The 13,356-nt window shown below is 38.6% G+C and overlaps 1 long non-coding RNA gene across 1 annotated transcript; it reads right to left on the bottom strand.

The window, feature by feature from the left end:
• Positions 1-8,416: 8,416 nt before the first annotated feature.
• On the bottom strand, positions 8,417-11,567 carry LOC127377889 (uncharacterized). The gene is made up of 4 exons (XR_007887786.1): positions 11,384-11,567; positions 10,952-11,065; positions 10,117-10,207; positions 8,417-9,039 (listed from the first exon to the last, which is right to left on the bottom strand). It is a non-coding gene; the product is annotated as an uncharacterized LOC127377889 (long non-coding RNA).
• Positions 11,568-13,356: the final 1,789 nt, after the last annotated feature.

Genomic DNA, 13,356 nt, shown 5'->3' with positions numbered 1-13,356 from the left:
CTTCACTTTGTTCTTTCTAGGAAACAGGTAAGCTATAAGTAGACTTACCTATAGATGAACTGTACCGTCTGTTTGTTTGTGTCTGCTGTTCGTTTGTTTGTTTTTTGTCATTTTCAGAACCCTAACCCTAACCCGAAAAGGTTCGGTATGAGAAGTACACTGTTGACTGGCTTGTATATTTCACACTTTGACGTGATAGGTTGAGCAATCAGTGAGGATAATGAGCAAAGATGTTCAAGATATTAAAGCGCATTCTGGGTGCTGAATTTCACTTCTGCACTTTAACAATTTTGGACATCTGGACACATTAAGACTCCCTGAGCACTTCACTTTTTACTGATTGAGGTCTGAGGCACCGTGGGACTCCTAAAGCTGCTAATGACCTGACCAAAGTGGTTTGAACTGAGCAACTTACAGACTTAGATCCAAATCTTGGAACTTTATGCTCTTGGGACTAATTATTCTGTATGATTTATTGCTTTTGGGAATGATAAAATATGTATATAATACCCGCTGTAAAGACTAAAGGTGCCTGCAGTTAGAAGTTGTCGAAAGTTGCATTTCTTTGTCAGCTAATTCAACATCTTTTACAACCCTAAATAGCATTGGGATCAAAGGTGCATTTAATGATCCACAATTCTGTGCAACAAACTTTTTTATTAAAGTTTATTTTACTTGTGATGTGTTGCTTTTTCTGCTGGCTATGTTGCTGTTTGTGTTTGTGGTGATGTCTCCCTCCACTACCCTATTCCTTTCCTGTTGTTTCTTTATACTGTGGCTGTTGGGCTCTGTATACACACTTCCCTCATACAGTCACATCTATTTGACTTAATTAATAAAAAATGTATAAATCTCATGTCTCTACAGTCCCCTTTTCCAATGTATCCATTGACACACACACACACAAATAGAGAGATGCTTGTTTCATTTATTTCATTATCACCATTAGGCAGGTCAAATTATAGCCTTTTCAAAACTTTGCGCTGTGTACTCACACAGCCCATACAGCAAAACATCCACCCACGTGGGGTGATATGGTCACTTATGATAAGTGGAGATTACTCCATTCAAGTCATCAGTTTATCTTAATAGTTTATTTAAGTAATAAACCCCCTCCCACAACCAGAAAAATATCCACAGGGCACGAATTAACAAAAAATATTGACTAGACATAAAAACATTGAGGTAAACCCTTTGATCAGACCCGGACAGCAAATCACTCCTCAATCCCCTGCAAGAGAGCATAAATGTCTGCAGTTTGATAATAAAGGGGTGAATTATGTAGGTGGCTTAAATCACAGTAAAATCACAGTTAGAGTACCTTTAGCTTCAGTGATATTTTAAATATCTGGCCCTTAAGACTTGATTTGATCTTTCATCAGTTGCAGTGGTTTAGTACATATACAGAGCTGTAGTGAGATCCATAGAGGCCTCTTGACCTTCACCTACAACTTCCTCACCTGCATTGTTAGATCAGGAGGAAGAGAGAGAAATGAATAAATTAGAGCACAAACACACACTTTTGAAAATGAAAATCCCCTGCTCCTGGTGCCACATGTCGAAGTATCCTTGAGCAAGATACTGAACCCCGAATTGCTCCCAATGCCATGCATCGGTGTGTGAATGTGTATGAATGCATTAGTTTCTGTTCGGTGGGCTTTGGCATTGCTGTGTGAAAGGGTGAATGTGGCACGTAGTGTAAAAGCGCTTTGAGTGGTCAGAAGACTAGAAAGGCGCTATACAAGTACAGCTCCATTTACTATAAAAAAACATAATTTTTACCTCTTTTACCGTCTACATATTTCCTGCTGAAGGGGGGCACAGTTCACTGTATTTTACAAAGCTCTCGATGCAAGGACAGCTCAGAGATTCTCATGGTAAAGAGAGCTGAAGAGGAACATAATATTTTCTTTTGTGTGTTCTACATGTAACTGCAGAAATAAAATGAGAATCTTTGGTTTCAATCACAAACGTTGTAGCGCTGCCTACAGAGAGCTCCACAGAAACTTGATAACAAGAGGTAGGATAGCAGCTGTAAGCTTCATTTCAAGGTTCATTTTTGTTGTTTAGACACAAACACAGTAGCACTTTAAAACTTGTAGGTGCAGTCATGGTCTAATTGGCAGTAAAGTTTTTCAGTCTTATTTATTTATCTATTTATTTGCTGGCTTAGACTTGTGGGGTCAGTGAAGCACAAAATTGCTGTGCAAATATATATTATTCACTACATGGCAGATTTATCGTCTCCATAGAAACTGGCCTCCATTTTCTGTCGTTTAAGCAATTACCAGACAATAAGGTCAAGAGCAAATGCAGACTAAAAGTGTAAAAGAGTCATGTTTAAATAAAACGACACCAAGTGAAAATGTGAAGGAAGGAGGACGACACAAGTATCAACACGTCCAGCCTGCATTCGACATGTATAAACAAATACACATTTGGAACACGCAACTCACAAATACAGTACCGAGGTAGAGTCAACAGCATTGTCTGTGGACTGATCATCTAAGCAATAAAGTGAAAGGCAGCTTGCATAACTTCAGCTGAGGTGACATTTCAGCTCCAGCTGCTTTTCTATTAACATAGTCCAGTGTGGGACAGGTGTACTCATTTTATTTCATGATTGAAATTGTACAAACAAACTGACCTGAAATGCACAAACACATCCCAAATGCTTCCTAGAAGAGAGGGCTGCAATTTGCTGGTGATGGATTTTCGCTTTAACATATTCTGTATCAAACAAAAGGCACTGCATCTGTCTGTTTTCATGCTATTTATTTTTAGCCATGCCAGCTGTTTGGCTCTAGCATGGCTTGACTGAGTCAGATGGTTTGTTACACAGAATCATCTGGGAAGTCAGTTTGGGAAACGGCAGGCACTTTCAAATAATACTTGGCAGGTGATTCGATGAACCATCACTGTCTATCACAGTCTATCACGGGCAAACTTCAAGTCAAATCAACAAACCATATAACGTAAATCTCTTGCCATAGCCAGTCGGGAGAAGAGCGAAAACATCTTTTTCTAACAGGAAAAACCTTCAGTGCCGTTCTTTGCACTTCTTTCAGTGAAGAAATACTCTCCAGTTTTGATATAATTGACATAGCAACATCTACACTAACCTTTATGGGAGCCGCCATTTTTTCTAAACAAACAGTGACTGTGTTCTAAATCACGTAACATACTATTTATATAACTATTTATACTAATATTAACGGGCAGTGTGACCGCTCTAATTGTTAATCTGTTGATATGGCCGCCGAAAGAAAAATAAAGACATTCCTCCACGCGGACATGGGCGGTGTGAACAAGCTGTAACTGCTCCCAGAACACATCAGTTACTCAGTTTCTTTTTTCTCCAGTCTCTCTCCTTTGTCCTGTCTTCTCTGTACGTATACATGAAGGAGACTCACAAAGCCCCAGGATAAGCATAAATTCTTTGCTCACGTTGAAACATTTTGAACTCACATGGCCACGTCTCCACCTCAGTTTGCACAGCCCTGGGCAAATTAGCGTCTATTCGCCCCCACTCATGTCTTTCCATTGACTTTCCCTGCAATAGTGCCACCAGTAATTTTGCTTCACATTCTGTCTGAACACAGCTTTAATGTTGTTATTTTGCATTTACATGGATGGAAGTTATTGGAGATTTTGAATGTCATTTTGTTTTATAGGGCATTTTTTTACTGTGTTTCATAGCTGCAGTAGAGAAGGCCTGAAGGGAAAGCAAGAGTGTTTTATATATGAAACAGAAGTTGACCAGCCAGAATCTAACAAGAGACGTTGCAAATACATAGTAGACCACTAGGTCCTAATACGCAAGGGAATTGCATTGGTCACAAACATTTTCCCTAATACTACATCACTCAGTTGTATATTTCATCATTTAAAAGGAAAATTCACTAAAACTGTAAGACCATGTCAGCAACTCATTTGTTTATGTATTTATTGGTGAATTTGGGGAGTGTGATAATGTGAAATTTAAGGAAAAAACAGAAAGGCTATCAAATCCTACCTTTGATCTCTCAGAGGCAGCTTGCAAGTAGAAAATGGTAATCCTACGACTTCTAGAAAAAAGTAGATAAATCCCTCCTTATATGCTTTCAGTTACACTGACACTTACATTTTTAAAACACACATTGCAAAAATTTGCCTTTGAAGTCAGTGAAGTGCTCATTTTTTCAGTTCTGTTTTCAAGGAGAAGGCTGTTATGAATTAGAGGAGTTTGTGAATTATTATTTAACATCTACTGAATCCTCATTTGAAATATTTAGAGTGAAATGATATTGGAGTTTAGTGCTCTGCAGTGGTCAAACTGCGACGCCTCTATCAGTCCAAATGTAAACAGTTACATACTGTGTACACATTTTAAATAAATTGTTTGTCTAAAGTGCACTGCAGCATGGTTGGTATTACAGACCATGGAAATATTTTGAAACCAAAGGTACATTTTGTCCACACCATGGGTTTTCTGTTTATCAAAACCAACATGTTATAACTACCTAGTGCAACTAACAGGAGGAAATCAAATCAATGTGGTGCATGTTCCACTTTTAGACAAACAGAAATATTTAGGGTATAAATAGACAAGTGACTCTTTTCCCCAGTCAGTAATGTAGATGCATAACTCATTTACTCACTAAGATTGTAAACACACATGTATTGAATTAAAATTGTCTCAGCACAGAAGAAACTGGTTGTTTTCAGTCATTTTTGGGCTTACTATGTTGTTGAAATTCACAGTTTGATGTTTGACGGACAGATTATTCCAATTTGCACCCTTCAACTGAAATAGCACAAAGATCCTTTATAAGTATGAGGAAGATTACTGTATTTGTAGCTGTCTGAAATGATAAACTGTATATCTGCATGGTAGTGAAGCGCAAAAAAAAACCCAACAAGAAACGTATGTTTAATTTTTTACAATGTCTGACTACAGCTTATATATATTTATAACAGTTTATAGATGTACTATAGTTTTAATATACATAATTGAATATTCATTATCTGGTTGGTAATCCTCTCCCTGTAGGTCTGTCTTTATTGTTCCTCCAAACCATGAGAGCTGACCCAAGAGACAACCTATGTAAGTTAAAATAAGGACTGTTGCATTTATATTACGACCTATGTTTAAGCCTGAAAGGATGCCAAGATTATGGATGCATTAATTAGGGTTGTAGTGCACAAGACTGGTGTTGCATAGTTCTTATATGAGGATTTGTTTAATGTCCATTTAAGATAAATCAGCACAATAAATCAGATTAGAATAGTAGATTAGATATATACTTTATTGTCAGATTGCTCAGAAATGTTTCTTGCATCACAAGCCAACTCTGTTTCATATACATGAAAAAACAAAGTACATTCAAGTACCAGACAATCACACAAATAGAAAACTGCAGTGCATTTGATTTCATTGCTTGACATTCAATTTCAGACATACACAGTGATATGACCCCGGGTCACATTTGTTTTGATGAGACAGATCTCTCTCTATCCTTCCCTTACAGTGGGTGCATGTTTGTGTGTAAATGTGATGAATAACAGGTGGTGCCCTATGATTGGTCCATTTGAAGGGATAGCTGCCTATGGATTGGACCAACGGATGACTTCAGCCCTTTTAACCCCCCCAGATGAAAGAAACCTGCTCCTTCACCTCAACCACTTCTAACAATATGTTTTCTGTAAGCAGAGTAAACATATTCTGAAACATTTGTGTATGTATTTGTGTTGGGAATTGTTATAAATTATACACTGTAAATACACAGCACCTATAGGCAGTTTGTCAGGAGTGAGAGTGAGCCCTTTTTGTTTGTTGTTGTTGTTGAACATTTTTCTCTTGTTTTTCTGTTTAGGAGCTTAACTTAGAGACTTGTCATTTGTTTAAATTGTGTTTTTGTTACGGAGGTTTAGGGTTTGATTAGTTGTAATAGATTAGTTTTGTTTGTTGTCTTAACAGTTTATTCCATGCATCTTTATTCCTGGATGCTTGTAACTCCACTGCCAGACAAAAACATCAGTATTGGACAATTATGCAAAGCCCCAGATTATGTACAATGACAATGTTTTATGACGTCCATGCCGATATTTTTAAAATTCTCACTTTCTGTAATACCTGCACATGGCAACTAAAATATGGTTATGGTTATGGAAAGATTGTCATTATAAGGTTAAGATATGGTTATGTTTAGGCAACAAAAATACTAGATTAGGGAAAGAACTGAGACACAGACTTTTATTTGTTTTGTAGTTCCTCCTACACACAAATACAGATGAGAGTGGTTTTTAGTTTGTTGTAATCTGCAACTTCACTGCTAGATGTCACTAAATCCTACACACTGGTCCTTTAAAGGTTTTACACATCGATTGTACACGTCAGTCAGTTTACAGGTCTTGGTATATGGAGGCCTTTTGTTGCATGAAAACTGTAGTACACATAGCGTGAAACAGTGTTTCCATATTTGGCGGACTTAGTTTTTAGGTAACAAGCCAACAAACAAGCTAACCAGCTAGAGTTCGCTTACATAAATGCCAGAATAGGCCTACTGTATATAAATTTTGACTTTTAGGAAGTGCTACTGCCCCAATGTTACTGTTTCTGGAATGATAGTGATTTTTTTTAGATTGCAGTTTCTGTTAGATGGTTTGCAATCCCACATTTCTTTACACCTAATGTGGAAATTTCATGTCTACCTCGTGTATAGTAGATCCTCTACAACCTTGAGCCCTGTGCCTTGTCTTTTTCTGTTTGGCTTGGAAGAGGACAGAAAATAATAGGCGAATGTCAGTAAATGAACACGGCAAACAGACGGACCAAGAAATAAAATAGTGAATGAGGACTGATGATGAGGACTGGTCAGGGAAATGTATGTGCTCACAAGCCATTCATTTCCCAATCCCACATCCTTCGCATCTGCTCAATCTTCCTCCATTACACACCAGATGTAACCCCAGTGTGTGCAGCTCCGGTGTCATTTCCATCTGACACTTTGCTCTTACCTCTGGTGTCACTGGAAAATGACAAAACTGGAACCACAGCAGAACTTTCTGTTCCACACACCACAAGCAGAAAATTGCCCTCCTTTCACTCTTTTGGTTCTATTTCATCCAGCTGTAGCAAGACTGTATATTCGTGTTCATTCACTGAGATCCATGCCAGACCTTGTCAATTCTTTTCTGTGCTGTGGTACATCCATTGTGCAATTTATTCAGAATTTAAAAGAGACGTGGGAATAATGAGGTCTAATAGTTTGCATCTTTTTTTTTTACATAAATAAACTTGTCCTTGTTTGAATGGCATCTAATGTTAAAGTTGTGTGTTTTTTTTTTTGAATCAAACTGATCTGTGGCAGAGAGGGATTAGAAATCATTCCCCGACTTTCCTTAAAATGTCTCTAATCCCACTTAATTCTGTATTGGCTCCTGCACTGAGGCTGCTATCCCTGTGTTGTTTACTTAGGTCTAGTTTATTCAGATATAGCACCTGCCATCCCTTCATACCCACACAAATAAACCCAGAAACCACCTTCAAAAATACTTTCTCCTGCTATCTCTTTCATGCAAGTGCTACTATTTATGGGCTTTGTCTTTTCTGGCTGGATTTGTGTGTGTGTATGGGCGTATGTGTGTGTGTGTATACTTGTGAGTCTGTGCACATCACTTTATGCCTGTACGTGTAGTGTGTCTATATATATGCTATCATGAGAGAATGCAAATGAGAGAGAATTATAACTTGGAGTGTCGGCTTATTTGGAAATTTAAAATATATTTCAGCCTTTAAAAAATGAAGAGTGTGGCCTTTTTAGAAAACAAGCCAACTACCGCGCAGTAGTAGACTAGTAGAAGAGTTACCTGATCTCTTCATCAGCCTTGGTCAGCGCTTTAATCACATTAGAGCTTCACAAACTCGGCCACACGGGGTCTTTTAGATTTGCCATGCACTGTAAAAAAAAACTAGTTGTTTCAACTAACAAAAGTTAGTGTCCGGGCTGCCTTAAAATTTTAAGTTAGCTGAACTTGTGAAGCTTAGTTGAGACAATTGTGTAATGATTCAAAACAAATAAACTTTCTAGTCAAATAAACTTAACGTTTAGTTCACATAACTTAATCAAAATTCAGTTCCTATAGAATTCTTTAGTTGAGTCAACACAATCTTAATTTCTTTCAACTGGAATTCCAAAACTGTAAATAATGAATCTACAGTTCAGTCTACCTACAATATCTAGTTTACCTAACTTTATGTTATGTCAACTTCATTATACATTTATATTTGAGTCAACTTTCATAATTTAGTTCTGCTTAAGATTAAATTTATACTACATATTTGGTAATTCTCTTTCAACTTTATTTTAGATTATGCTTAAAGAACTTATCTCTATAGGTTATTGGTTGTTCCAAAGAAACCAAATCAATTCCAGTTCTTCAAAGCTTTAATAAACCAGATCGGCAAGGTAAATACATCAACACATCCCATCAAGTACAAAAGGTTTTGTCCCCAAAAACAACACAAGCTTATGGGTAAAACATCTCTTTAGAATGTGCACAAATGAGTACTCTCTACTCATTACTTCTGTCGCTGTCTTTCATAATGTGAAAAAAATATAAAATAAAATTATGCACACCCAAACGGGTCAAAAAGACTTTCCAGGAAAGACCTCAAACTTAAATTAAATTAAACTTAAATTCTTGCAACTGACAATGTCAGTGACCATTACAATAGTGGAACAGAACTGAAAAGAAAACTCTCAGTCTCAGTGTAGTGTCTACACAGTTTTACGAAGAAGTCTATTCCTCAGTCCATGAACCCTTGCAGAGCAGTGCTCACCGCCGATGTTCATGAGAATCTTCTGAATGGAAGTCAATGTTCAGTGCATATAGCAGACCCATTAACATAGCTACCGCATGCGAGTAGTCCTTGATGCCATGCAGAATGATCTGTTCCTCCAGGACCACCGAAATGTCAAGAAGATCCTCTCCTTCTTTTACTAGGACAATGCCGACATTCATTCCCCTCGTCATGCTGTCCTCCATGTCTGTGGGCTTCACAAAGAAAGGAAAAAATATTTTAGTATTGAGTATTTTTTAGTATTCTTCAGTATTTGTCTATGAGAAACAAGAACATGTTTCGGCATTATGGCATGCCGTTTAGGAAATTAAATATATATGGAATGAATGTTTGAATATATGGAATGAAAACCGACGTCATCAAGGCACTGGCGCCATCTTTAGTATAGGCCTATCAGCTTCGACCTGAAGTGTTATTTCCACCAACATCTCTCCTTCAAGAAAGATGCACAATGTTCTTTCAGCAATGTTTTGTTGAACATGATTACTCATAAGAGGGTGTCCTGGCTGGGGGCTTCGCAGCCTGGTTCGGCGGCTGTGCTGTCCTCGGGCGCGGAGCTCTGCAAAGAGTGATGGGGTCGCCGGGACTGGGCTGCCAGCCGTCTGGGACCTGTACAGCCAGCGCTGCGGGGGGAGGGCGCGGTGCGTCCTCTCTGGCTCCGGCCATCAGGCAGGTGGTTCAGGAGCATCCGAACCAGGACCAGCAGGTTCAGAGACAGCTTCTACCCGCACGCCATCAGACTACTGACCTGCTGAGAAACCCTACACTCACACACTCGCCACTTTAAGACTCTACTGTTTACTTTAAATAGAAATAAAATAACATTATAATTGAGGATAGATTAAAGTGCAAATGTTAAAAGATAAAAAAAACAGTAGAGTCTTAAACTGGCGAGTGTGTGTGTGTGCGCGTCTGTGTAGGGTCTCTCAGCAGGTCAGTGGTCTGATGGCGTGCAGCGTGTTCAACAAAACATTGCTGAAAGAACATTATGCATCATTCTTGAAGGAGAGATGTTGGTGGAAATAACACTTCAGGTAGAAGCTGATAGGCCTATACTAAAGATGGCGCCAGTGCCTTGATGACGCAGTTTCATTTAATATATTCAAACATTCATTCAATATATTCTAAGTTAATTTCCTAAACGGCATGCCGTAACCAAAATTGATAGGGTCAATAAAATGGGGACAGTTTTCCACATACATTGGCATTAAAACATTTACAGCCAGCAACAGAGTTTCATCAGTTCATTCAGTAACAATAACTAAGCTTACCTCTGCAGTCCTGAGGAACTCACAGAGTTTCTTCACGGAGGAAATATGGCAGGCCCCTCAGAATGACAGCCCTTTTTGTTTGGTTGGAATTCTGTTAAAAGACAGAATACATTATTAAAGCCACCAGCAACTCAAGTAGATGTGGCCATGAGGACACCTCACTTTAATAACAATCTATGGCGTGAACTTTGAGAGATTGATTTCAGAGAGATGACATGCGTTGTCAACCCTGCATGATGTTAAAAAAAAGTCTAAAAGTCTAAAATGATGCTATATTACAAGATTTCAGCATTAAGGTAAAATTACAGTCATGACTTTGCACAGGCATACTAACCTAAAAACAGCTTATTGGGAATCATGAGAAAGTTTCAGTGTGACAGAGACACAAGAGTCCTCTCAAGTACAGTAACTCACTGTCCCTGCTGTGTGCTCACGGTATGAGAGGAGAGACACTGCTGCTGCTGGAAGAGTTTCTGACTGAGATTACTCTGAGCACGGGAATCAATTACACTTTACTAGCTTGTGAATATTTCTCTTTTCTCTGAATAACGTAACAGCCGCTCTCTGTCTGTGCGCATGCGTGGCTCTTTTTAGCGCCGACATTATCAGTTATGAATGTGTTTTTGTTTTTTTAACTTTGTGAGTATATTGGACGTGAGACCTAGAGTCTCATGGTCATCATGACATACCCCTGAAAAACCAATCCATCCGAGCTGGGCTGAAACTAGCTAACTGTTACAACATCAATATTACTACAAGCTACGTTAGCTACTGCTGACTTAGCAAGTTAGCAAAAGAAAGACAAGACAAAAGCAACTTAATTAACTCAACCCACCTTGATGACAAACTGTGGAGCAGGCACCAGTTTGTTCCTGAGGAGAGAGGAGAGTGTCTCTGTGCAGCGGCTGTGGGTTTCTCCGTCACACTGAGCTCACCTGCCGGCCTCGCGCTGCAGACAGGGAGGCGGGGTCACGCGCGACACCGCAGTTACACACAAGTTTAAATCAGAGATATCATTAAATATTAAAATATATATAAATATATTCAAATTATTTCTCTTATTTTCAAATATCTTTTGATATAGGTTTTGCTGAGCTAGAATTTTGTTCAAAACGACATTAATGCTGAACAGAAGCAGGTCCACCTGGTTGCTTCTGGTGATTAATGCAAATAAAAGGCTAAACATTTATTATAATACTAATTATAATTATAGAATAATTATGTGCCAAACTCTTAGCTATCACTTAAAGCTAGCTATCTTAGTTACCTCAGATTCCAGCAGGGTAATTCAAACTACCGAATAGATTTGGAAGTGGTGAAAGAGAGAAAATGGCGGACAGCAGAAACGTTTTGTTTGGAGACGTTAGTTGAACGTGCCTACGTCAGCCAATGACAGAAGCAATTATCCGTACATCCTTTTGACTGACATTCTTAATTTCAATTGAATCATGTTTCTTAGTTTGAAAACTTTTCACTAGTTGAGGAGACATAAACACAACATTCTGAGTTATCACAACTGTTTCAATAGTTTGTAGTCATACTGACAATGAATTAGAAGTTATCATGACTAATGGGCACAACTAGTTTTTACAGTGTGGTTGGTAATTTTCTATTGTAATGATTGAATCGTATCCAGTTATCAGCAGGAATTGTTAAACACCCACTGATTGATCTGTTGAAATGAAATCCCAGCCCACTGAAGGGATTAAACGCATGCTGACCAGAAGGTCATATTGCATACACTGTCAGCCAGCGTCAACTGGCCTTTCGAGAAACTGCAGTTTTTGCCACTTTTGCTTTGGCATAGGCATGAAGCAGGATTAAACCAACAAGGTCAAGTTAAACATGTAGTTCTCTTGGCCGAGAAATAGCAAGAGTGTAAAACACCATGATCATCTAATAGAACAAAGTGACTGTTTCATAATAAATGTATAGTATAGCATATATCAATTAAGCTTAAACAAACTACTGTTTCTGTCACTCTTTCCGATACAACCAATTACATCTCAACTTCCAGCTTATCACATCTGCAGCTCTTTCACTTGGCCCTTAACCCTCTCCTTGGGTGTGTCCTGGAAACTTTCAATTTAATCCTCTCATTCTATTGATTGTCCATCTGTCTTTTTGCAGTCCTTCTCTTAAGACGCCGACCATTGCCCTAGAAGTTTTGTCCAACAGGAACAAAATTACTTTCTGCCAAACAGTAGTTGAAACCTTTTTGAGATGTTCCAGCTGACATATCCACCAAAAAATCTTTACACAGTGTCATGAGCAACCTCTTAATGGAACATGATGGAACCATTACTTTGTTTTCTTCATTGATCAATCTAGTTGTCAGCCTTTACTATCACCTGACTTTTGATAGCTACATAATGCAACTCTGTAAAGCCTCTTTCTTCCACCTGAAGAGCATTTCAGAGCTGTGTCACACTCTGACTTAGTCAGAGAAGTAGGCCCAGGCATTTTATCCCCTTCAGGTGTAAAGGTTGTTATGTCTGGCTGGCAGAAGTCTCCAGAAGCTCCAGTGCATTGAGATCAGTACTGACAAGGACATATAAACAACACCAGAGTCCAGCATCACTGCACTGGCAGTCTGTCTCCTCCAGGACACAATTCAAACATGATGTTCTGACTTTCCAGTATATACACAGAAAAACCTACCCCACAAACTCCCCCCATGCACACCCTCAGGTCAAACAATGTCCTGCTGCTCGAGACCACAGGACTATAGATCCACATCACTGGGGACTCTACCTCCTATGTAGCTGCTCTCCAACTGTGGAACAAACTACTTGACCACCTGAGGGTAACACAGAAGGCGGGCTCTATTAATCCTAAAAATCTATGTTTACAGAATGCCATTAGCTGTGAGTAGTAGTCTGGAAAATGTATGTTTTTGTTGTTTTATTGTCTGGTTTTAATGATAATTTTTCTTAAAACTTAAAATTAAGAGTCTAATTGCATGGTCCTAAGGATAGCAATGTTAGTCTACCACTTTGGTACAGTCTGGAATATTTCAAAAACAAAGATTCATGTTACCATAAGATAAATACTACTGACACTGGTGATCCCATGACTTCTCCTCCAGCACCACCGTGAGGTCGACATTTGTGGTTTTAAGGAAAATGTCTAAACAACCATTGGATGGTTTGACATCAAATTTGATACAGACAACATGCTAAAACTAACATGTTAAAACTAAGATGGTTAAAATGGTACACATTATACCTGCTAAACAGC

Source organism: Dicentrarchus labrax, unplaced genomic scaffold (assembly GCF_905237075.1).
Source record: "Dicentrarchus labrax unplaced genomic scaffold, dlabrax2021, whole genome shotgun sequence".
Lineage (NCBI taxonomy): Eukaryota > Metazoa > Chordata > Actinopteri > Moronidae > Dicentrarchus > Dicentrarchus labrax.
Note: the sequence above shows the minus strand (reverse complement) of the source record. Positions and strands in the feature narration are given on the sequence as shown.